Raw genomic sequence first — 25,072 nt, 5'->3', positions numbered from 1 at the left:
TGCTTACCCATTTGTCAAATTGTTTATAAATACTCTATAATGTGAGCTCCTTATGGGTAGGGTCCCAGGGCTTACCATATATGTACTCGGTATATTTTAGGGGCTCCATAACTATTTCCAAATGAATGGCTGAATGAATAAATGAATACACCTCAGATAACCAGATGCAAACTATAGATTTGTAGAGTTGCTGGAGCCAGTATAAGTACCTTATAAGGCACCAAAAAGTAACATTCTTTTCCCAATCAAGTTTGAAAATAATGAAAAGATAGACATGGAAGTCTGCCAGAAGGAGATTAAAATGTCATCCTCATTACTGATAAAGATAATAAAGAAATGCATGGCTTAGGCGCATGACAACAGCGGGCTTCCTAAAAGACTTACCCACCAGCCACAGCACAGCTTCCACTAGATGACTTGCCTCAGCACAACTTAGGGGCAGAAGGAGCAGACCAAAATGTGTACTTCCTGAGGTCAGCTCACTCCCAACTACGCAGCGCCAGTTTATTTCTTAAAGGCACTAAAGAGACATGCTTCTTCTCTGGGACAAAGTGAGTCAAATAGGGGAGAGAGACCACGAAGGTTACAGCAACTGATGTCAGTTGGATTTGTAAACAGGAGCTAAGGGAAGTTGTTGTGCTCCCACCCCCATTATCCTTACGTGCACTGATTGATTTAGATGCTGGTGATATTTCCCACAAGTGACAGGAAAAGTGGATACCCCCAAATTATATATCAGTCAGTAGATTATCTTTTGACTTCCCCTCTCTAATTCCCCCTTTTCAGTTGATCTATGAACACAGATTGAATGATGTACTTAAACTTTTTATCAAGATTTTAAAATTGTTTTTGTTTCTAAAAGATTATACCTCCTCTTCTACTCAATTAATTCAATTCAATTAATTCAATTTAACAAATATTTATTGAGACCCTGACAAGTGCCAAACACAGTAGAATATAAAGATGAGTGTATCATAGTGATCTTCTGGTGCTTGCAATCTAGTCAGCATCTCCTGGATCTTTTCTCTTAGACAGAGAAAAGGAAACTCAGTTACTTATGAAATCAAAATGAACAGAGAAAAATATTCCTTTTTTTTCTAATTTCCAAATGTTCTGAGTAGTTAAGTGACTGTTTACCCAGAATTTAAGACCTTTCTCTTCTATCATCAGCATTAGAGCCAAGATACTAGGGATAAAGTTCACAGAAACCTCTGGAGAGTCATTTATCTTCTCACATCTCATCCACATTGCCCCATCGCAGAGGCCTGCAATTGGTAAAGAGAGGAACTGGGTGAAGAGGTTTGGACGGATTGTTCGAATCCATCATCACCACTGGAAAACAATTCAAGCTAGGGGATGAATGATTTCACCTCCCTGCGTGAAGGCATCAAACTTACTCCTGTCCTCTCTTATCTTCCTGGATCTTCCATTGTTCTTTTGTTTAAAAAAATGTTGATATCTTATATTTCTAAGAATTTTTTTATTTAACTAGATTCTAGAAGACTACCCACATTATTTTACTAGATCTTAAACTCACAATAGTTTTTTTAAAATTCTGTTTTATTTTTATCTCATTTTGTCTTACATCTTATCATCAACTGGCAGAACTAGTCAAAAGAAACAGGGATTATAAATGATTCTAATTCCTAAGAGATAGAGTCAGGGTCTACTCTCAACTTCAACTGTTTAGCCAAACCATATGAAGAAATGTGTAATTTGGAGTAGGCCTCCAATTACACAAATGTGTAATTTGATCTCAGGATTGTTCCTTATTGCCAGAAGAGCAGCTTCTTTTCTTTCGCCCACTTCCATATCTCTATTAGATTAATAGCAGGAGCACAAAGTAATTTGTAAAGGAAATTGCCATTTTCACTTTGGAGTAGCTTGGCAGCATATACGGCATGAGGACAAGCAGGAAATCCAGGGCTGGTATTTCTGCTTGGAAAAAAAGAGAATGACATAGTTAAAGCAATCAAAAATTCTTTACTTGAGATGCATTTATGAAATAGCATATGGATTCATAGCAGTGATGAAAAATAAATAAATAAAATATATATAGATATAACTTTGGGGGCACATATAAGTCTTTTGTTTCTAAACATCACGAATAAGGAAAATAGCAAAAAGAGGCAACACATCCCAGAGTATAAGATTATCATTGTCTACATGAAGGGCTATAGGATCTTGGGCAACTAATTATACTTCTATGCCTTTTTTCTAGCTTTGTAAAGAAAAACAGAAAAGAAAGTCATCATGACATGGTTTTTTTAATCTCTATGCCTGTTCAGATAGGATAAATATAAGGAAACGGTAGACAGTAGAATCACAAATCTTGTAGGGACGTCTCCAAATCATTTTGCATATGCATTTAAAAAATTTTTAATGTATTATTTAATAATGACCCAATGGAAGGTATATTAAACAGATTTTAAAAGAGGATTTCATATACTAAAAAAATAGTCATTATTGGGCTAAAAAAAAGTCAGATAATATTCACTTAATAAAATATACGTGTTTGTTTTTTTTTTGCCAAAGCATTTTGAAGCCGTGAAGGAAAATGGGATATTCCCAGGAATAGTGGTAAGCACATTTCTGGGGTCAATAAGCTAGAAGGGAATCTTTGGCAAAAATTTTCTTAGAGCCGTCAATTTAAATCCATCTGGAGAAGCAATCAGTACTCCTGTAATAAAACCCTGGCTCTATAACATACCACTGTAATGCCCGATGTAATGCTCCATTTTTATAATATGTTTATCCTGTATTTAATATGACCCAATACCTAGTAGTGTTCAAATATAAATTTGAATAAATGCTGATTATTTCATATGAGATATGAGAATATCAGGTAGGGATATCTATCTATATCTATCCATCTAGCCAGATATATAGGTAATATAGGTGATGTAAATATAGATACAAATATAGACATGTATGTAGGTATAGATGTACCCCAGGTTAAAAACATAATTAAGTTCAAGTTGGGGATAGATAAATTCATAAAGACTAATTCACCAGTAAGATGTTGCATTACCTACCAACATTCATATTAGGTTGGAAGGCCCAGAGTTAATTATTAGGGCATCTCATAGATAGCATGAACAGGCTGTGTCAGGGAGAGTTATTCCCTCCAATTCTGGGATGGACCGAAATAGAGAAGATCTGTGGTGCTGTTTTCCATGATGTTGGCTCAGGAGTCTTGCCTTTGACTGCAGTCTTAGCTGTGAGCTCTGCCCAGGTGGACCACATCTCTTGTCTGCTCCTTGCCAGAGAAGGACCCAGAAGTCTTGCTCACATACACCTTCAACCACTGCCAACAGCTACCACAACTCCCATCACAATTCAGCTCTTTCTACCAACTACACATTAACCTATGTGGAATCATCTTTCCCCGAATCTTCAACTGTTTCTGTTAATGATACTGTTTGCTTGTATTGGTATGGAATTTGCAAGCTTAAAATGTTCTAAAGTTTTTATTAAAGAAAATAAATGAATACCAAAACAGAAAATTATACAAATTATTCAAATATTTTTAAGACCATGCCACCCCACACCCCTACATTCCCAGTCCCCAGAGGAAAACAGCATGAATTTCAGTGTTTCTTTTCTTTTTTTTTTACAGTTTTCATATTTATTATTTATGACATGCATTTTATTACTAAAATGTAATAACGTAGATGATCAGCAACTCTGAAAAAATCACATAAGTTCTTCCCAAATAGCCTTTAATTCAGTCTTTCTTTTCTGACACTTAGGCATTTCTTCTGCTTTTAACAAAAGATGACATTATGCATATTGGTTTATAACTTTCTCTTTTCACTTGAAATGTATTCAGGTCAGTTTATTTAGATTTACTCACATGATTCCATTGCATAGACATACCATAGTTTACTTAACCATTACCTAACTGATGGTGATTTCGGTTTTTTAACGTTGTGCTATCACAAACAAGGCTGCAGTAAATATCTTGGCACATATAATTTTAAGTACTTTTGCTATCACTTCTTTATAAGATAGATTTTTTAGGCGTGACATTGCTGGATCTTAGGGTATCCCATGTGAATAATTTTTAATAGATGCTCTCACAATATTGTTGTCAGTTTTGGATTCTCTTGTCCTTTATGCTTCTCCTTTGTAGACTCCAACTCAGTCTATGGAAACTTCCTTTGTAATATCATCCTGCCATTTAATCCAGACCTGATATCACCCTGACTACATTTTTAAGATACTATTTAGACCCTAACATGCTTAGACACTGACTTTAGCTTCCTAAGTGATTTTTCTCTATCTGGTTTCTCATTCTACACATTAGAGCCATATTAATCTTCTTAAAAATTATCTTATGTATATCACATCTCTATAATCCCCATTGCCTAAAAAATAGACCTTAACCATGCACTCAGTATCCTTCGTAATCATGTTTCAATTTTTCTCATTTTATCCTTATGTCTCCTATTTTAAAATTGGAGAGTGAGGGACGGACTGGGAGAGAGATCTACCATGAACCACAAACTCTTAGGCACTTTACATGCCTTAAGTATTTTAATAGTCATATCAGTTTCAGAAGAAGGGAAACTGAGGATTGGGAAGGCAATTTACTCCCTACCCCAGAGCTGTAGCATCTGGAGTTGTGGTTTGAAATTTAGTGTATCTGACAGTAAAATGCATGTTCTTACTATCACACTATATTTGAATTCAATTCAGTAAATATTTATTTGACATATACTCCATGTAAAACACTTTGTTATGTGCTAGAGAGCATTAAACATTTAAAAAACATGGAACATAACTGACATTTAATCATGATGCCTGCCTCTCTGGCAACAACTCCCTCCAGGCAGTGAGCTTCCTGCCAGGGGACCTGGTCCCTGGCAATAGCTGACTGAAACAAAGGTGGGCACCTGTTCTGGTGATCTATTGCTACCTAACAAGCCACCCCAAAATGCAGTGGCTTAAAACAATGACAATATTTACAAACAAATCACAAATCTGCAATTTAGGTAAGTCTCAGAGGGGACATCTTGTCTCTGCTACACTCAGCATCAGCTAGAGTGTATTGAAGGCCAGGAATGGGAAGCATCTGAAAGTTTGCTTACTCCCTAGTCTAGAAGTCGGTGCTAGCTGTCAGCTGGGTCCTCGGTGGAGACTGTCACCTGAACCACCTTCTATGTAGTCTTTCCGGCTTGGGGCCTGGGTTCCAAGCACAAGCATCCCTAAAGGGCCAGGCCAAAGCTGTTTTGCCTGTTAGGACTCAGCCTTGGAAAGTATCACTTAGTATTACTTCCACTGCAGCTATAGGCCCACACAGATCCAAGGGGAGGAAATGTAGACCCCAACTCATGCTGAAGGACTATTGACATCACCTTGTAAGAAGAGCATGTGGGATGCTGCTGCCCTCGTTAGAATACCATCTGCCACAGGACCTATGGATGTGCCAGGGACCTGCTGTAGGAAAATAATCCAGGATAATCAAATTCCCTTTCAAGTGAATATAATTTACAAGTAATTTAGAGACTAAAATAGCTGCTGGAGATTCATCTGGAAGGACATAACAGAGAAAGAGGAGGAGGACATGATAGAGCATGCATTCACTGACATTATGGAGCAGTAGACACTAGGAGTAAAAACCCAAGTCTTATTCACTTTTCTGTGTATCCTCAACAGAGTACAGTACAAACACATAGTAGGGGCTCACATGTGTCACATGAAGACATACATGAATGACTGGAAAGAGGGGACACAAAAGAAGAGGTAAGTTTGGAGACGAAAGATGAGATTCTATTAGAAATAGGTTGAGCTTAAGGTTCCAGCTGTAGCTCCTCCCTGAGATATCTAACAAGCAGTTAAGAAGGTGGGTCTGTGGTTCAAAAGAGAGAGCAAGGAAGCCATGCTTAGGAAGCCATGGCCAAGGTCAAACTTTGGCTGAATGAGACTTTCAGGGAGGAGCATGTAGAGGAAGATGGATGAGTAAAGCTCAAGCAAAATAATGAGTGGTTAATGTGATAGGCTTTAAATCTGAGTCAGATTTAATGTCTGTAATACCTGCTTCACCACTTTCTAACTGTGTATTTTCTTAGGTTTGGCTACTTAATCTCTCTGTTCCTCAGGATCTTCTTTTAAAATTAATTAATTAATTTTATTTTTGGCTGTGTTGGGTTTTCGTTGCTGCATGCAGGCTTTCTCTAGTTGCGGCAAGAGGGGGCTACTCTTCGTTGCAGTGCGCGGGCTTCTCATTGCGGTGGCTTCTCTTGTTGCGGAGCACGGGCTCTAGGTGCGTGGGCTTCAGTAGTTGTAGCTCGTGGGCTCAGTAGTTGTGGCTCGCGGGCTCTAGAGCGCAGGCTCAGTAGTTGTGGCGCACGGGCTTAGTTGTTCCACGGCATGTGAGATCTTCCCGGACCAGGGATCGAACCCATGCTCCCTGCATTGGCAGGCGGATTCTTAACCACTATGCCACCAGGGAAGCCCCTCCCCAGCATCTTATTGAAACATTGTTATAATAATACAAATTACTCACAGGACTGTGGATTACCTGGTATAATGCCTGCAAAGAGCTTAGAAGAGAGCCTGGCACATAGCAATCAATGTATGTTAATTACCATAACTCTTCTCAGTTTTTTGTTTTTTTTTTTCATCTAAAGTTCAGGATTAAGCAGAGGAAGAGCCAGAGAATAACACTGGGCATGAAGGCTTTATGAAACCTTGTGTAATAGTCCTAATGAATAGCTGTGGTTACATTTATTACTGAGTTGCCAAGCATCAAAGAGTTGCTGACTGTTAATAGTTAAGAGGGGGTGACAGGGTGAGTCATATTCTCTAGACCAATATTTCACAAAGTCTGTGCTTTTGGGTATGCTATAGTAATCTATGTTGCATCAAGAAAAAAAAAGTGTGTTCTATACTCAAATAAATTGGAGAAATGCTGTGTTAAGATTAAATAGACTTTTCTTAAATGTATATGCCAATACGAGTTATGGCTGGCTAAGAAGGAGATATAGAGCATCATTTCCCCAACTCTTAGGTTTTTATAGGGATCATTCTGCTAAACCAATGTGTAGAACACAACTTCTCAATGTTAGTCAAGGAAAAATCTCTTGGGAAACTTCTTAAAAATACATATTAGTGGATCCACCTCCATAGATTCTGATTAGAAATTCTGGTGTAGGGTTAAGGAATCTGTATTTTAAAAAAAAACTCCCAGGTGTCGCCTTGCCTCCAGGCAGCCCCGAAGAGTAACTGACCCCTCCCACAACCCCCTTCTCTCTTTCCAACCTATTCTGCCAAAAAATGGCTCCCACAAAGAGGGGTAGCAAAAAAAGGGGGGGGGGGTAATTCTGCCACCAAAGAGATGACTAGAAAATAGAATATCAACATCCATAAACACTTCCATTGAGTCGACTTAATGAAGCATGGACCCCAGGCACTCAAGGAAATCTAGAATCCGCTGTTTATAAACAAACAAATCAAACCAAACAAAAAAACCTTCTTGGGAACTCTCAATGTCATTATTTACCCTAGCTCAAGAAAGCTATCTAGGGCTTCCCTGGTGGCGCAGTGGTTGAGAGTCCGCCTGCAGATGCAGGGGACGCGGGTTCCTGCCCCGGTCCGGGAAGATCCCACATGCCGCGGAGCGGCTGGGCCCGTGAGCCATGGCCGCTGAGCCTGCGCGTCCGGAAAAGAAAGCTATCTGAACTGAAGGAATAAGGACTATCCAATAATATATCTAAGTAAGTTATCCAGGAAACATAATGAGGACAAAGATTCATCAAACAAGCATAGCATAACTTTTACCTTCATACCTGTTATGCTTTCAAACACCTTCAGACAGTCGACTGTCAATATGGATGAAAGCTAATGATTTGATTATCATAAAATATAATTAGGCAAAAGTAGTTGTAAGCTCTACGTATAAAGAAATTCAAGGAACTTCCCTGGTGGCGCAGTGGTTAAGAATCCGCCTGCTGATGGAGGGGACACGGGTTCGAGCCCTGATCCGGGTAGATCCCACATGCCGCGGAGCAGCTAAGCCCGTGCACCACAACTACTGAGCCTGCACTCTAGAACCCGAGAGCCACAACTACTGAAGCCCATGTGCCTAGAGCCCGTGCTCCGCAACAAGAGAAGCCACTGCAATGAGAAGCCCGTGCACTGCAACGAAGAGTAGCCCCCGCTTGCCACAACTAGCCCGTGTGCAGCAATGAAGACCCAATGCAGCCAAAAATAAATAAATAAACTTATTTAAAAATATGTAAAATAAAATAAAAACAAAGAGAAGTAATCTAACAAAAAAAAAGAAATTCAAATTTCTTTGGAATTAGTGGTAATCTGACAGATTTCTAAGAATTCCTAACAGAACTTTCAGGCAGTCAGATTAGACTTTTTAAACCTACTTAGGACTCATATCTAACACAATGGGGATATTTGTGCTCTCTGTGTGCCTGTTTAAAATTTAATCTAGGAAAAAGCTCCCTAACTGAGATTTATTTGAAGATCAAAAGAGACCTGAGAATATGCTGATCTAAGAGATATACTGTTAAATCTAATCTAAGAGAGAGTGTCTGAGACCATTTGGAAACAAGACAGTTTTTTCTTGTGAACATCCTAACTCAGAAGAATTTAGCAAAGAGTGAATGGTTATATATACTTCTACTTTTACAGTCTGCTTTAAAACTTTTATGGTAAAAAATAAAAGAAGATAAAAGCATAACATACCTTCCAGGCATCTCCTTACCCACTCAGGCAGTTAATCATTCTATATGTCTGACAAGATAGCATTTGGTTGCAGTCACGCTCTGCCTTTTCCAGCACCCTTGGTGCAGAGGGGATGCAAGTAAGGATAAATTAGCCTATGAGAGGCCACCCCTGCTGCACTCTTCCAGACTGGAAAAAGATAAAGAGACATGACCATTAAATGCAACCCATGGTCCTATGTTAGAGCCTATAATGAATATTATTGGGACAAATGATTAAACTTGAATGGAGTTTGTGAATTCAGTGTTCGTCAGTGATAATTTCCTTATTTTAATCCTTATGTTGTGGTTATCTGGAGAATGTCCTAAACTATTCAGGAGTGATGGGCACCACCTTCCAAACGTACCCCCAAATGGTTTCAGAAAGAATGTTTTTGTGTTATCCTTGCAGCTTTTCTGAAGTTATTCTGAAATTATTTCTGAAATTGTTTGAAATTATCTTAAAATTAACATTATCTTTAGCATTTAGAAAGACTACATTCATTTTATTGTTTGTGTTAGTTTATCATTGATTTTCTCAGGTTCTCTAGGTAAACTACCAAATCACCTGAAAATAATTTTACTTCTTTTAACTAAATTCCTGTACCCCTTATTGTTTTCTCTTTTTAAATTCTGCTGGTTAATAACTCCAGGACAGTGTTCAATAGTAACAGAGATAGTGGACATTCCTGACTTTTTCCTAATCTTATTTGAAATTCCCCTAATATTGCCCCATTAAACACAATTTTGGCTTTAAGAAATATGCATCATTTCCTATTTTCTTGAGCAATTTTTTTTTTAATCAGGAAGCATCTTTCAAGAGCTTTTTTCTTCATCTAGGGAATAGTCATGTGATTGTTACTCTTACATCTACTAATGTCATGCTCATATTAATAGATTTCCTAATACTGAATCATCCTTGCATTCCAGAAATGAATCCCACTTGTTCATGGTACATTATCTTAATGTGGTATTGTGTCCTGTTTTTAAATGTTTAATCTAGTATTTTTGCATTGATATAGGATGATTGCTTGTAAACATATTTTCATGTTAGAATTGCGTTCCTCTGTACTGTTTTTAGCAGAACAGCCTCCATGAAACGGTGCTTGGTGGTAACAGAAATGATGTGGGAGGAGGTGTCAGGGAGAGATGGAGAGACTTGGCATTAGAGTCACACAGACCTTTGGGAGGTTTCTGGCCCCCTCTCCTTACTGACTGAGTGACCTTGGAGAAATTATTCCTGCTCTTCTACCTTCTATTTCCTCATCTGTCCAATAAGAGAACCATGGGTTGTGTGAGGACAAAACGATGTCTATAAAGACTCCAGTACAAACATACATAGATACAGAGAACAGAGTAGTGGTCACCAGAGGAGAAGGGCACAACGGATGAAGGGGGTCAACTGCATGGTGATGATGGAAACTAGACTTTTAGTGGTGAGCACACTGTAGCATATACAGAAGTCAGACTATAGTGCTGTACGTGAAACTGATATAATGTTATAAACCAATGTTACCTCAATTAAAAAAAAATACCAGTACAATGTCTGGCACAATGTAAGCCCACATAAACATTGGGATATTTTGCTATAAAGAATTATTTTCCTTCTGCTGCTTCTCACATTATGAAAATAAACGTAGTGTTAGGATATATGTAAACAGATACCATAGTCTCCTCAGGAGCCACTCAGTGCCTCAGCTTAAATGGTCCCCAGGATTCTGCTATGATCACCGAGCCCAGACCGGCTTAGTGAGCCAGTTTTGTATTTTGTCCCTTCTTTTATAGTCACCCCATTCCAGACTAGAGTTTCCACGTAGACAGTAAGTGCCATGTGGGGGACAGGGTGGGGGGCTGTGAAATGAATGGAAAAGGAAGATAAACTTTCTTGAATGCCTACTACATGCCAGGGGCTAATTGAGGTCTATTTGTAGTTAATAGGTGAGGAAAGTTGGCAGGTAGCATCAAGATCTCAAAACCTGAGAGAACCAGCTTAGGGGTAGGGGTGGGTGTCGTCTCTCTATCTAAGAGTTGAGATTAGCTTTTGTTCTTTTCTTCTTACCCTCTCCAAGAAGAGGAGAAGGGAAAGATGCATTATCTCTGAGTTGAGCTCCTGGCTACTTAATCTCTTAGTCAGTGTTCTGAGCCTGGGGAAATCTTTCTGTACGGGGCTATCGTCATGCTTCTAGGACTCCTGAGTGTGGAGAGGGTAAGGAGAGTGCTAATTTATTGATGCATTTATTCTACATCTCTTTATTAACTCAGAGATGAAAAGGCTGTCTACCACTCTAAGTCTGGTAGACAGAGAATTGTGGGTGTGTTGGGGAGAAAGAGGTTGGCCTAAAGACACTGGCATTTGTGCTGAACCTAGAAAGTTGAAGCTAAATAGAAAAGCAAAACCTGTGGGAGACACGTAGTGCAGGTACTAAGAAACAGGCTCCAGACTGACCCAGACCGGGGGCTACATTTTGTCTCTTTTTTGCTGTTGACCTTGAACAAGTTCCTTATGTTTTCTGAGCTTTAATTGTATTGTCTGTAAAATGAGGGAAAAGGACCTAATATATATGGGTTCATGGTGAAATTAAAGGAAATGATGCAGGGAAATCACTTAGCCTAGTGCGAGTCCTCAAAGATAATGACTGTTATTATTATCTGGTCTTCAGTAGTGTTCCTCAGTCTTGCCTTTGTCAATAGTCCTTTCCTCAAGTTTCTTTTTTTTTTTTTTTAAACAGCTTACTGAGATATGATTCCCATAACCATACAATTCATTCATTTAAATTCTGTATTTTTTAAATACATTCATAAAGTTGTCCGCAGTGTATATTAGAACATTTTCATCAACCCCCAGAAGAAACCCCCTGCCCATTAGCAGTCGCTCCCTACCCCTCCTCCACTACTCCCCACAATGAGCTCTAGGCAACCACCAATCTATTTTCTGTCTCTATAGACTTGCCTGTTCTGGACATTTCCTATAAATGGAATCATACAGTATATGATCCTTTGTGACTGGCTTCTTTCACTTAGCATAGTGTTTTCAAGGTCCATCTATGTCAGACCATGTGTCAGTACTTCATTCCTTTATATGGCCAAATAATATTCCATTATACAGACATACCATTTTATTTTACATTTATTTTTTTTTACACATTTTATTTTACATTTATTTTATATTTATTTTTATTTATCCATTCACCAGTTGAAGGACATCTGAGTTGTTTCTACTTTTTGGCTATTATGAATAATGATGATATGAACATTTGTATTCAAGTTATGTGTGAACATGTTTTCATTTCTTTTGGGTATATACCTATGAGTGGAATTGCTGGGTCTTATTGCAGCTCTGTGTTTAATCTTTTGAAGAACTGAGAGACTGTTTTCCCATGTGGCATTTTACATCCCCACAAGCATGTTATCCTTTCCAACATGTGATATTATCTGTCTTTTACATTATAGCCAGTGTAGTGGGTATGAAGTGGTATCAAATTGTGGTATTGAAGTGCTTTTCCCTAATGAATAATGTTCAGCTTCTTTTCATGTGCTTATTGGTCATGTGTATATCTTCATTGGAGAGATATCTATTCAGATCCTATGAGCATTTTGAATTCTAAGGTTTTTTTAATATTCTAGATACAAGTCCCTTATCAGATATATGATTTGTAAATATTTTCTCCCATTCTGTGGGTTGTGTTTTTTTTCTTTCTTGGTATTATTTGTAGCACAAAAGTTTTTCAAGCTTCTTTTTAATGTAACTTATGGAAGTCTATATTTCAGCATTTAGCTCCTACAAAAATATTCCAGTTGCTAGACTTTCAATGGAATAGTTGGCCTTGTACTTCATTGACAAGACTGAAGCCCTCAGTATGTAAATATCCTGTACTCTTAACTCTTTTCATCACATAGCTCTTGACCTACGTAGGTATCTATCCCCCTCTCTTTTCCTTTATTCATACTCTTGAAATGAGGAATATATATCCTCATCAAGACCAACCTTCCAACTGTAAGATGACCTCGTCCCCTCCATCTTCTCCCAGGAACTTTAATATTTTAATAAAATATTAAAAAAATATATCTGCATCCTCCAAATATACATCTCCAGCCATGGCCATGATCTCTACCCTGCACTTCACTTGGATGATCTACAGATATCCTCCAACTCAACATGTCCAAAATTGAATTCCCCTCCTCAAGCCATATCTTAGAGTCATCGTGAAAATCAAATGAGAAGTATTTGGCATAGTAAGTACCAAACAAATGGGAACCCTAACATGATGGTGGGACCACACCATCTCCTGAGGCAGCCCTGAGTCTGCAGAGAAAACTGGACATATGAGAGATGTGGGACTTCTGACTTAAAAGTCAGGAGCTCTGTGGGGAGCTCTTAAGAACAAGGACATTGGCTTCCTTTTCTATAATATGAGATTTTGTATAACTTAAATGATATAATAAAGACAAAGTACCTAACATGCTGGTAAATAATAAGCATGGGATGAAAAATAGAAAATAAGCAACAGTAAGCCCCAAGCAGAAACTATGTGAAAAACTGATTCTTCTCTTTGCCTAAATATTTGCCCATTGATTGTTTGCCAGCATCCATTTTTAAAAAAATCTCTAATTATTTTATCCAAAAGTGTGCTTTTGTCGGTGGTGGTTGGTGGTGGTTAGTGTTGATAGTGTGAAAGTTTTGTCCTCCTAAAGGATAGTCAGCAGTGGGAATATAGGATGACCCAGGATATCTGTTTTTCAATTTCGACAGCAGTTTGTGTTTCCCAGATGTTAGCTCTGCTGACCTTCAGCTTTCAGAGGTCACCTCAGCTTCCAGCTTCCCACTCATGGTATCTCTCTTTTCTTGCTGAGCACAGGCTGGCATCGATCCCAGTTTCTCCTTTGAGATTCAGCAGAAGATCCTGATGGAGGAGGATAATGCCCAGAGAAAAGAGTCCAAGGAGGACAGAGTTGGTGATGGGCAACATGTCGTGAGATCTCCCTTTGTGTGCACTTCATCCTCAGAGGTTTTCAGTAAATATTTATGAGTACCTACTCTCTGTGATGCATATTGGGAATGACCTGGCATTTCCCAGTATGAACCCGGGAGTCCAGCAAACACCAGGAAGATAGGCTGAGGCTGTCAATTCTAGCCTGGAGCTTTGATCATGTGCTTACTTACCCCACTGAGCACGTGCTGAGGTTTTGTTTGGACCAGATGCTGAGTGACAGGCAGGCCAAAGCAGCCGATGTGGAGAGGTCTTTTCCAGTGGCTCATCAGTCATTCAAAAATCAAGATGCACACAAAAAGGGGTGGGATGGGATGCAGCGGGAAAGGCATGAAGTTTTAGGTGCTCTAGAAGAGCAGCTGATCCTACTGTCTCCTTGCAGGGTCGGGGATGAGGCTCCAACTCAGTAGCTCTCCAATCCACAGGGCTCACATTGTTGGTTGTAATCTTTGTAATGTGTTCCCCAGCATCAACAAAATAAATAGATTCATAAAGTGTGTATTTTCCTTATTATTTTTTAATATGCATCAGATGAGCAAGTTACCAGGGGACGGGGAGCGGGTGCTCAGGGATGTGCTCGGGACCTGGTTTAGTTGACCTCACCAGGATTAGCTGATCATCTCTGCACTGCAAAGTCCTCCTCTAGTAAGGGAGGGTGATTTCAAGCTAGATTTAATTTTTCATTTACTTATTGTGCTACATTTTAGACACAGGAGTTAAAATAGAAAGCTCCTGGGTTAGTGAAGTTTCTCCAGAGAAACAGAACCAACAAGAGAGGTATATGTATATAGAGAAATATATATATATATATATATTTATATTTTATATAATAGAGAGACAGAGAGGGAGAGTGCTAGAGATAGAGGTAGAGATAGAGAGACAGAGAGAAAGAAAGAGAGAGGGAGAGGGTGGTTTAAAGACTTGTCTTACATAGTGGGGGCTGGCAGGGCTGAAATCTGCAGGGCAGGCCCAAAGGCTGGAAATTCAGGCAAGATCTGATGCTGTAGTCTTGAACACAGGTTCCGGGGGACACTCTGGAAAGCGATGTAGTGTTTCTATGTTAAAATCTTGAGAATTCCTTCTTCTTTGGGAAACCTCTATCTTTGCTCTTAAGGTCTCAACTATTGGATGATGCCCAGTCATGTTATGAAGGGTAATTTGCTTTACTCAAAGTCCACTGATTTAAATGCTAATCATATCTAAAAACACCTCACAGCAACATCTAGTCTGGTGTTCTACCAAAACACTGGGCACCATAGCCTAGCCGAGTTGCTATAAAATTAACCATCACAGCCCTCTAACCTGAGGGAGTTTATGTCTTGAGCAGAGACAGATGATAAAACAGAAAATTTGCAATCCAATAACATGAAGTACTTTAGCTCCTAACCAAGACCTGGGTGGAGTTAGGAAAAGCTTTCTGGAATGTGTGATTCCTGCACTTACTATTGCTGGTTATGAGGAAAGAGGTGAACGAATATGACACTTGTGAATAACTGCAAGTCATTTATGATGATTGAAATGTCCCCTCCTTGCAGGGAGAGGGCAGAGGAAACAGTGAACTACTAGTTAGGAAAATAACCTGGAGTAACCAGATGACTTGCTTTTTTGTTTATTTGTTTAATACTAAAACAAAGATTTTGGATTTATTTTATCTCACGTCTTGAAGGAGTCACTGAAGAATTCTTAAGCGTAGAAGTGATGAAATTAGATTTTCAGTATTCAAGACCAATTTATGTAATTATTCAACAAATAATTTATGGTATCTGTCACGTATGAAGTACTGGGGGAGGCACTGGGCATATAATGGTAAACAATGCAGAAGTTCCTTGACCTCACAAAGCTTAGAATTATAGGGGTGGGGGAGGTGAGGGAATGAGGGGAGGAAAAAAAAGACAAATAAAATAATTACAAATTTTAATTTGTGTTATTGAGAACAGAGCCTTGATTCAGAAGCTTATCATTCCAATGTCTGCTTACTCCTGTCATCCCCGGCCATCACATCCCTGCCATAAGTGCAAGCTTCAAATACTGAGTAATCCCTCAGCAACTGCCCTTTACCTCATCCTGTCCCTTCTTGTACTGAAGATGGGAGCAGTTCGAATGGAAAACAAGGGATTGATATTTCCAATAGGATCAAAGCATTCAACTATTTACAAAGTCATAGGGAATTCAACATGGATGCTGATAGCCCATGAGAGATAAAACTTTCTTTTGGAGACTAACTACCAGTGAATTATCCATTAGAGGTAATGTTGCCCTCCACCCATATGGATCCTTGAAAATTGCCTGTGTAAGGAATTCCCCACCTGGATCATCACTTCGATTTACTCAGGAGCCAGATAGGATGAAAGACAAAACTAGCTTGTCAGACAGCAAACCAATAAACCACATCAGGGCTTGTCTTGATAACATTGCCCATCAATGCTCAACAGACCAGAGGAATGAAGAGCATGTAGGTGATTTCCCTCCACCAGCACTCCAGCTGTTGGGGTCCTCAGACCTTATCAGGGCTTTTTGGAGAGGAACCAGCGGGAGAGCCACAGAAACTTCTGCAAGCAGGGGTGGGAGAGAGGGAAGGAAGTGCACTCTTTAATCATATCCGCATTTGCCTTCTTGACTAGCAAATTCATTTCAATACCTGTAACTTCCCTCTTGTGAGTTCTCGGGTTCATACACCTTCTATAAAGCTAACTTTTAATATTAACATTAAAGGTAGAGTGTATCTATCTACCCACGTTAAATTTCTGGAGATTCTTATGTCAACGTTATAAATATAACACATACCCTGGAGATCAACCTCTTGAGATGAACAATAAGAGAAGGACCTTTTTTTTTTTTTTTTGCGGTACGGGGGCCTCTCACTGTTGTGGCCTCTCCCGTTGCGGAGCACAGGCTCCGGACACGCAGGCTCAGCGGCCATGGCTCACGGGCTCAGCCGCTCCGCGCGTGGCATGTGGGATCCTCCCAGGCCGGGGTACGAACGCGTGTCCCCTGCATCAGCAGGTGGATTCTCAACCACTGCGCCACCAGGGAAGACCCAGAGAAGGACCTTTTGAATAGAATTTCTTTTTGTTCCCATTTGAGAAACACAGTAAATGAATTTCGATTACCTTCTTTAGGCATATTTGTAACTCATAGAAATGCCTAGTTCTTGTGAATAGCCAGACATTCAAATGAGTCTAAAAGAACTGTACCAGTCATAAGCATCACTATCTGTATCTCAGAAATAAATGCTTCAAACAACCACTTAGAACTCTTTGAGCACTGATGCTAAATATCTAGTCAGAGATGGGTGGTATGTAATAATGTTTTACTAGCTCTCTTAACAACTCCCCTGAGAGAAATTACCTCCATAATGTGAAATATTTAAGAAGGTCAAGCACAGATGAATGGATGAAGAAGATGTGACACATATATACAAAGGAATATTAGCCATAAAAAGAAACGAAATTGAGTTATTTGTAATGAAGTGGATGGACCTAGAGTCTGTCATATAGAATGAAGTAAGTCAGAAAGAGAAAATCAAATACCAGATGCTAACGTACATATACGGAATCTAAAAAAACAGTACTGATGAACCTAGTGTCAGGGCAGGAATAAAGACGCAGATGTAGAGAACAGACTTGAGGACACCGGGGAGGAAGAGGAAGCTGGGACGAAGTGAGAGAGTAGCATTGACTTATATACACTACCAAATGTAAAATGGTTGGCTAGTGGGAAGCAGCCGCATAGCACAGGGAGATCAGCTCGAGGCTTTGTGATGATCTAGAGGGGTGGGATAAGGAGGGTGGGAGGGAGGCTCAAGAGGAAGGGGATATAGGGATATATGTATACGTATACCTGATTCACTTTGTTGTACAGCAGAAATTAACACAACATTGTAAAGCAATTATACTCCAATAAAGATATTAAAAAAAATAAAAAGGTCAAGCAAGTAGCCCTAAGTCCCAGGTGACACAATTGGTTCACTGGAATATTGTCACTGAATTTCCAGTTCAACACTTGACCATAATAGTCAAAAGTTACCTGTTTCGTACTTATTTCTGTGAGAACGCAGAATCTGTAACTATGGAGTCATCCAAAGATTAAAAAATGGATGGCAGTCAGGAGTGGGCAGAAATTCAGTATTTTAACTGGGCCCTTAGTGAAAATTCAATTGAGCAGCTTTTTCTTGGACTGAGAGCTTTGTTTAACATATTAGGAAACAGAATCTGGACCACTTTATTGGAGTGTTTAAATTCTGTGGCTGGAGCTCATCTTTCTCTTTCATCCTACTCCTATATAATCAGTTTCCACTTCCCACATAGCCACTGGCTCTTCCTGTATTTGTCAGGCCAGGAGGAGCCAGTGCAAGTTTAGAGCAAGGAAATGACATAATTAAAATGGTATTAGATGTAAAATCTAAAATTCAAGGCCTCATCCCTTCCCTCCCCGCAAGTACCCCCCCAGCTCCCTCGATCTTATCTCCCAAGCCTCCCTCCATGTACTGTAGGTTCAGGCAGGCTGCATGACTCACCACTTCCCTAACCTGCCTTTACCGCCCAGCTGCTTTGTGCATGTTGTCTCCTCTGCTGGGAGGCTGTTCTCTCAATACGAAGGCCACACACATTGTCTTCCCTGATAGACTCATTGGGCAGAGATACTCCTTCTCTGAACTCCTTTGTATCATTTTCTTTAGATTTTGTATTACATGATCACATTAGTTATATGCTAGGCAGTAAATTCCTTATGTATAGACACACAGTAAATGTCTTGTTTTATCTCCACTTCCCACCAATCTAGGCATATTGTGTGGAACAGAGTAGATGCTTAGTAAATCTGCCTCTGTGTTTAACATGCCTTATGATCTGAATCTTGGCCCCTGCTCTGAGTTGTCAGAAGTCTCTAGTGCATTGAAGTCTGTATATATCTGGCACGTCAAACACTTATCCCTGTAAGACGTGGCTCCAAAATAAATACACAAATTATAGTATATTATATTATGTTATATTATATTATAGGGGAACTTGAATTCAAGGTATGAGATTACTGGAGGGATGGTGAAAGTCAGATGAAAGAAAAATTAAACAGGATCAACAGAGAAGAGAAACTGAGTTCCCAGCAATATTAAGGATTACCACTGATAGAGCACTGTTTTTTTCTGTGATGAGCAGATAAGCTACAAAGAAAACTCCTTGTTTTAAATCTGCCATGCAGGAAAAGTAGACCAACTCAGGGTCCTCAGATGATTAGAAAAGTAAACCAGATAAACACAGCTGGGATAGGTTAATCTAAAGGGGATACACACACACACACACACACACACACACACACACACACACACACATACACACACACACACACACACACAGAGCATCCTTTTCCTGCCTGATTCCAATAAAACTCACAGAAAAAAATGGAGACAGATCAGAAAGAAACATTTTGATGCAGAAATTAATCAGATGCTCCAAATGTATTTAAATTATTCTCAAAATTAGAGAGCCAGTCTTTTAATAGTTTGAACGTAAGGAAGCACATGGGGATAAATTTCCACTTTAATTTTGATTAATTTTCTGGTGTTAATTTGATGAGCTAATGTGTTATTTATACTTAATATATTTGAATATATATATGAGAACACAGTGTAAAATCCAAGTATCCAATAAGATTATTGGAATAAGAATGCATTGAAGGCATAATAAAAGGAGTAGAAATCAAAAATCTTTAGTACAATAATTTAATAACTTAATTTATAGTAGTACAATTCTATTACATTATGCATTATAATATAGTACATTAAATTGTGCTACTATATATTAAAAATTATAATTTATAATAGTACAATAATTTAATAGTAAATTTGACACTGTGCTTCCTTACAAACAGGATACAAAGGGAAACATTGGTTTACACAGTTTTCCTTAACCATGATTGCAAATCCAATGTTAAAATAGATGAAGATACCTTTTCTAAGAAATGAAAGTACTTGGATTTTTTTGAGAGAGAAAATTTATCCTAGCACTACATTCTTTTTCTTTTTCTTAATTTAAAAAATTTTATTATATATATATTTTTATTTTGGGCTGCGTTGGGTCTTTGTTGTTTCAGACTTTCTCTAGTTGCGGCAAACGGGGGCTACCCTTCGTTGAGGTGCACAGGCTTCTCATGGCAGTGGCTTCTCTTGCTGCGGAGCACGGGCTCTAGGTGCGTGGACTTCAGTAGTTGCAGCACAACGGGCTCAGTAGTTGTGGCTCGTGGAGTTAGCTGCTCAGTGGCATGTGGGGTCTTCCTGGACCAGGGCTCGAACCCGCGTCCCCCGCATTGACAGGCAGATTCTTAACCACTGCGCCACCAGGGAAGTCCCTAGCACTAAATTCTAAAAGGAGTTTATGAAGTGGAACTCAACGTCTATAAGGCAGTACAATACAATGGTTGATGTCATTAATAACAGTTCCAGAAAAGGGCAAGTGTGGTTGGAAACTACTCATTTGATGAGGACGTTATGCTAAGTGAAAGCCAGGCACGGAAAGAAAAAAACTGCATGATCTCACTTACATGTGGTACTTAAAAAAGTGGATTACAACACATAGAAGGTAGGTGTGGAAAGGTGGTTACCAGGGGCAAGGAGGCGGGGCTGGGGATGGGGGATGGGACGATGTTTGTCAAAGGGTACAAAGTCGCAGTTAAAGGATAAATAGGTCTAGAGATCTAATGTGACAGCATGACGATACTGTGTTGAATACTGGAAATTTGATGAAAGCAGATATTAGGTGTTCTCATTATACACATAAAAAAGGTAACTGTGAGAAGGTATGTTAATTAGCTTGACTGTTACAATCATTTTATTACGTGTATGTCCATAAAATACTCATGTTGTCTACCTTAAATATATACTATTTTCATTAAAAAAGAAAAGAATAAAAAAAAAAAAAAGAAACTACACTTTTGAGTAATCCCTGGGTGCTACCTCCTGTGCAAAGAGTGGTGCCTACATTATCACATTAATTCACAAACATATGGGTTGGGTGTTATCAGTCCCATTTACCAGAATAGAAGTATGGTTCTCAGTGAAGGTAAATAACACACTCAAATTACCTGACTGGTAAAGGGGCTGAGTCAGGGTTTAAACCCAGATCTCCCTGACTCTAAAATCAATGATCTTTCCACTGCACTCTGCAAATAAAAAATTCTTGATTCTTTTTATCGGCATAATATTAAAGATAACTTTAGTATAAACAGTTGTTCCACAAATTGGACAAGAGTTGAGAATGACCAAGTTAACAGCTTCAAAGATTTTTTAGGTTATTACTGCAGAGAGAGGAAAAGATGTACAGATTCAGGACATGAGCTAATCAAGTCCAACCAGCCGTTTGGAAAACTAATTCCAAATGAAATAATACATAAATAATTCATCATATTACTGTGTGCAACACTTCACCTTTCCTTAGCTGAGAGGGGTGGCTAAAGAAAAGTACCATCAGGTACTGTAACCACTACAGATCCTAGAGAAGGGAACAGGGAAGGAAGTTCTGCTGTGTAGTTTACAACACAATATCCCTGGTGGACAACAGGGAATGGCAGACAGAGGTAGGTGTGGCAACAGAGGTAGGTGTGGCTGGATCTGTGATTAAATAGGTCACTTTGTTTTAAAGAACCCAGGAAATGGAAGAAGTAGAAGGAAAGTGCTCATTTCTTTTTATTTTTTCTTTCTATTTAAAAAAATACCATCGTAGGGCTTCCCTGGTGGCGCAGTGGTTGAGAGTCCGCCTGCCAATGCAGGGGACGTGGGTTTGTGCCCCGGTCCAGGAAGAATCCACATGCCGCGGAGCAGCTGGGCCCGTGAGCCATGGCCGCTGAGCCTGCGTGTCCGGAGCCTGTGCTCCGTAGTGGGAGAGGCCACAACAGTGAGAGGCCCGCGTACCGCAAAAAAAAAAAAAAACCATCATAACTATAAAAAGTTCTGGTAATAACAATTATTGCAATAATAATAGGTGTTAAACTCTGAGCGCCTTCTATATATTTTAAGATGTTGGGGTCTGCTTTTCACATTTAATATAACCCTTGTACCTTGTTGATCTCTTCTATCTTCAGGTTGCCATGGCATTATGAAAACTCTTGAAAACCATACTAACTCATTGGAAGTGAGATGTTTTGCTGAGTTTAGTCACTTTACAAAATCACATTAAACGAATACTCTTTGAGCCCCTTCCATGCACCAAGTCTTGGAGTGTGGTTCACGCAAATGTGAATAAAATGACCCCTCTAGCCTTCAAGGAGCTTGGCCATAGTAAAAGAGACAGAGATGTCAACAAATAAAACAAGATGGTGAAGGAAGGTCAAGGAGGATCATCTTTTTTCTGGTCTAGTGATTTGGAGTTACTCATTATACAGATGTTTTCTCTGATACCATTCCTATTTAGAGAAGAGGTGGAGGGGAGTACTGAAGAGCATGAACTCTAGAACCAGGTTGCCCTGTGTCCAATTCTGCCTCTACAAACTTATTAGCTGAGTGACCATTTACTTCTCTGTGCCTCATCCTTTTCACTTACAAAATGGAAGTAGTAACAGTACTTACCTCAAAGCGTTGTTATAAGGATTAAACTAACTAAGACTGTAGTATATTTGGACAAACACCTGGCAGATACAGTAACTATTGCTCTCAATAACTGTTAGCTATATTTTCTTAGATATGAATATTGTCAACCTAACTATGGCCATTCTAGGTGTGTTGTGTTGGTAAACATTCTCCTCAGAACCTTAGAGGGAGAACGACTGTCTCTGAGATGTCTGTCTAGTCAGGAATCTTGCTGGTATTGTTCGAGGCCAGGAAATGTTTGCACCCATAGTGCTTTGGGTCAAAGTCATTCATTTTTGAGCACCAACTACATGCCAGGCATCGTTTTAGGAGTACTGTGGCTATATCACTGGAGAGAGCAGACAAAAATCCCTCCCTGCACAGAACTTACATTCTGGTGAGGAGAGTCAGATAATAAGCACAATAGAAAAATACATTTTATTTTTGATCACCAGAAGGTGATCATTCTGTCATTAAAAATAATAAAGAAAGCTCACTAGTATGTGGAACGCCTTTTAAATTTTAAGTAGAGTGGTCAGGGTAGACCTGAGGAACATGGTGACGTTTGAGCAGTCTCTTAAAGGAAGTGAGAGAGTAAGCCATACTGGTACTTGGGGTGGGGGAGGAATTCCAGGCAGAGAGGACTGCTAGCACAAAGGCCCTGGGATGGAAGCATACTGTCTAGGACTCTAGTCCAGGAATATTGAGGAGGCCATTATGGCAGGAGCTAAGTGAGTGAAGTGAAAGAAGTAGGAGCTTAAATCAAAGAATGGCACATCATGTATTGTCCTTCCGGGCCATTCTATAGCTTTTGGCTTTAGCCCTGATTGAGATGGGGACCACTGCAGGGTCTTGAGCAGAGGAATGATATGAATTGTCTCAATGTTTAAAAACGATCGCTCTGGCAGTGTGTTGAGAACTTCCTTCATGGGGACAAAATTAGAAACAGGGCAAGGATAAAGTCAAGATGTGATGGTAAATTAGGGTGTTAATTAACAGTGGAGGTGGTTAAGTAGTTGAATTTTGGATTTATTTTAAAGGTAGAGCTGAAAAAAATTTTTCTGATGGATTGGATTTGAAATGTGAGAGAAACAGAAAAGTCAAGGATGACACCAAGCTTTTTGGCCTGATATGAGGAAAACTTCATTTGGGACAGGGTGGTTGGGAGACAGAAGGAGGAATTTCAGGATTTCAGTGTCAGAAATGTTATGTGGGAGTAGCCTAGTAGGCATCTAACTGGGCAATAGCCTGGAGCCTGCAGTTCAAGAAGAGATGGTCAGGCTGGAGTTAAAATGTGGGAGTTATTACCACATATGTAATCTTAGGTGTCGTGAGATCACCAAGGGTGTGAGTGTAGATAGAAAAGAGATCCGAAGTCCGAACTCTGGGGACTCTACTGCTCAGACACTGGGAGAAGAGAAGGGACCAGCAAGCAATCTTCTTCCCAAAGAAGACTAAGAAGGAGCAAGCAATGGAGTAGGAAAAAAAAAAAACAAAAAACATGAAAAAGTTGTGGAAGTCCAAATAAAAGTTTTCCAGGAGGAAAAATGTTCCACCATTGATTTCTGCTCATAGTTCGAGTGAGATGAGCCCTGAGAAAATTCTCCAGTTTAGGAGTTTGACCTTGACAGGAGGAGTTCTAGGGGACAGGGTAGAAGCAAAAGCCCAATTGGAATAAATGGGTAGAGAAAACTTGGAGACAGCTTTTCTTAACAAGTCTAAAGGAGTTTTGCTGCGGCTGAGCAGAAAACAAGGAGCAAGAGGCTGGAGGGGGAAGTGGATTCAAGAGAGAGTTTTTTAAGATGGGAGAAATAACATGATTTTATGGTGATGGGATGATCCAATCGGGGAAACTGCTGAAGCAGTTAAGTGTTGGATTGATTCCTTACGTTTCTGTGGGGAAAAGAGCCAAGACAGGGGAAACTAATTCCTATAAAACACCAAGCAGTTCATAGGTGAGCCTTTCCTATAAATTAGAAGTCAGACTTTTACTTGCACAAATGAAAAGTGCATTATAAAATAAGCTATTTGTTGAGTGCCCACTGAGTGCCACTCGTGGTGTCAGGGACTTTGTATACATTATCCGGAAGCTTATTAACCATCCTGAACATCAGCTATCTCTGTCACTACACTGTTAATGACACTGTTGCTAGGAGCTAAAACGACTTGGCCAACCAAAGCCATAGTGATCATAAATTAGTCTGCACTTTATTGTGCTCTTTCTTGCTGTTGTGAGTTCCGCGAGGGCCGACGACCTGCCTCTTTGTAAGCCCAGAGATTCACCCAGAACTTGGAAGAGGTTCACTCACACTCATTCGTGCGGAGATCGACTGAGGCCGCCCTGGGTCCATTTGGTCCCTTTCCGTGGAGACACCCGCCGTTCACATCAGCATTGTTTTCATTGGTTGCAGCAACGAGAAAAACACGTTGGAAAATATAGAAACTTTCAAGAGAAGTAACTGAAAGGAAATCAGTACAAGTTAGTTTAAAGTCCTCCGCTGAGGCCGTTCCCCAACCATTTTGCAAAACTTCTTTTCTGACGCATCAGGTACCTGCCCGCGGGCGAACTGTCGGGAGGAGGTGAGGTCACCTGGAGTTTCCCGGTAGAAACCTCACCGTCGGGCGAGGAAATCGTCGCTCGAGGACGTGTACCCACCCGCCCTCTTCCAGCTCATTAGGAAAGCCTGCCACAAGGTTTCTACCACGCGGCTGTAAACGCGGCTCCGAGAAGCTGGCGCCCCGTGATGGGGAGACCAGCCAGACCCCTGCGGCAGCAGTAAAAGCCCCAACTGCAAACTGCCTGGCAC

General features: G+C 39.8%; 1 protein-coding gene and 1 long non-coding RNA gene across 2 annotated transcripts in view; one reads left to right on the top strand and one right to left on the bottom strand.

The window, feature by feature from the left end:
• Window positions 1-25,072, top strand: part of PHLDB2 (pleckstrin homology like domain family B member 2) — a 235,721-nt gene that overhangs the window by 87,898 nt on the left and 122,751 nt on the right. The window lies entirely within an intron of this gene.
• Window positions 942-24,898, bottom strand: LOC112393226 (uncharacterized). Its single transcript, XR_003001865.1, has 3 exons — window positions 24,575-24,898; window positions 14,642-14,745; window positions 942-1,935 (listed from the first exon to the last, which is right to left on the bottom strand). It is a non-coding gene; the product is annotated as an uncharacterized LOC112393226 (long non-coding RNA).

This window comes from Neophocaena asiaeorientalis, unplaced genomic scaffold (assembly GCF_003031525.2).
Source record: "Neophocaena asiaeorientalis asiaeorientalis breed wild unplaced genomic scaffold, Neophocaena_asiaeorientalis_V1.1 scaffold136, whole genome shotgun sequence".
Lineage (NCBI taxonomy): Eukaryota > Metazoa > Chordata > Mammalia > Artiodactyla > Phocoenidae > Neophocaena > Neophocaena asiaeorientalis.
Note: the sequence above shows the minus strand (reverse complement) of the source record. Positions and strands in the feature narration are given on the sequence as shown.